The sequence below is a fragment of the Adiantum capillus-veneris genome, chromosome 10, assembly GCF_014529385.1.
Source record: "Adiantum capillus-veneris isolate H3 chromosome 10, ASM1452938v2, whole genome shotgun sequence".
NCBI lineage: Eukaryota > Viridiplantae > Streptophyta > Polypodiopsida > Polypodiales > Pteridaceae > Adiantum > Adiantum capillus-veneris.
In genome coordinates, this window is record NC_140940.1 from 119,897,103 (window position 1) to 119,899,205 (window position 2,103).

Genomic DNA, 2,103 nt, shown 5'->3' on the forward strand with positions numbered 1-2,103 from the left:
TGAAGAAGGCAAGCGCATATCTCTTCCTAGAAGGCTCCCTCTATCAAAGAGGGAGGGATCAAGTATGCAGAAGAGTACCAACTATTGAGGAAATTCCAGCCATTCTAAAAGGTTTGCATGAAGAAGCATGTGGTGGTCATTTTGCCCAAGAATTAACTGTGAAGAAGATTTTGCTTGCGGGGTATGTTTGGCCAAGTCTGCATGTGGATGTCCAACATTGGTGTAAAAGTTGTCACAATTGTCAGGTAAATGGGAATAGAAGATTGGTTTATGGTCCAAGGCAAATCGTGCTTGCAAATGGACCGTTTGAAAAGTGGGGCATTGATGCTATGGGTCCTCTGCCTAGGACAAAAAATGGTAAACTCTACATTCTAGTGGCTGTAGACTATATGACTAGGTGGGTGGAAGCACAAAGTGTGGCAAAGGTAAATGAGAGGACAGTGAGCAAATTCGTCTACACTCACATTTGTTGTAGATTTGGCACACCTTTGGAGATTGTTTCTGATAATGGTCCAGGGTTTAGAAAGGGATTGCTCACAGAAGTCTGTGAAGAACTTCACATTCTACATCGTCACAGTACACCCTACTATCCCCAATCAAATGGTTTGGTAGAAAAAGCTAATGGTGTCATTGCAGGCATCATTAGAAAGATGGTGAAAAACAAGACAAAGTTGTGGGATGACTTCTTGGATGGTGCCTTGTGGGCGTATCGAACCACATATAGGGAAGCCACGGAGTTCACACCATTTCACTTGGTCTATGGTCAAGAGGCTTTACAGTCAATTGAACTAAACATTCCAACAATGCGACTTCATGACAAATCAGCACAAGATGATCAAGAAGCATGGATGGATCGACTTCTTACCTTAGCTGAGCTTGAGTGGAAAAGAGAGGCAGCATACGAGTGCTACAAGAAGAAAGCTACGCAGGCGAAGGAGAAGCTTGACAAGAAACTAAAGGACAAAGGCATCAATGAAGGAGATCTGGTGCTAAGGTATGACAATCGACTCGATAATCGTTTTGATGCCAAGTTTGAAACTAGATGGCAAGGGCCATACATAGTCAAGAAGGCTTTCAATTCAAGTTACTATCAGCTTATGAACTTGAATGGTAAAGAGCACTCCAGGAAAGTAAACGGGTATCGCTTGAAGCCCTATTTGAGTCGCCTTCTACCAAAGGATCTACCAAAGATCTGTCAAAAGGCCACTGTCTCATGTAAGTATTGTTACATGAAGCATGAGTGTAACTCTAGCCAAAATTCCGAGAGGCCAAACAATGAAGATCTTGTCAAGGACTCTGAAGCACTCTCTTTGGATAAGATGCTCTATGATGGTACATGAATATACCATCATCCAGGGGGAGGGCTAATGATAGCCGTTTTTCGGCCCTTTGTAATTACCACAGTGAGTTACCTCACCCTACCAAAATCACCCAAACACTGTGGCTATCCCTACCATTTCACTGTACATAGGCGTGCGTGAGTCACGGGACTTTTCCCATATCTTCTTAAAAAACCCTCAATTAGCTAGTCATTGGGCTAGTTGAGCCAAAAAAAATAATAATAATAAATAAGTAAAATATAAGTATATTATGGCCCATGCGTATGTAAATAGTTCTTTATATATAGGGCCTAAATAAAAGATTTTTTCATAATTATTTTGGTATTTATTTAAATATTTCTACCTAGGTGTGTGTTATTTATGCTCTGTACATTGCTTCACCATTACCACAATTTTTTCTTACCATTTTTCATACTCTTTATTCCATATAGAAATATTTTCATGTAAGCTTCTCTTATATTTGGTGTAACTCCACCCCAACAAAATCCAAAAAAACTAGTTTTATTTATGTGTATATTTTTTCACTATTTTGATTTTTCCCTTCCTACATCTATTTTGTTTTTTTCTAAAAAATTAGAACACCAAAAATATTTATCTTTTTATGGTAGACTCATAATGAGAGAGATTTCTTTTGACCCCTTTATATTTTTTCCACTTATATTATTTATATTTGACATGTACATATTTTTTAGACCCCTCAATATTTGATTTTCTTAGTTGTACTATTCACTTATATCCTAATATCAACAATATCTTCAATTAT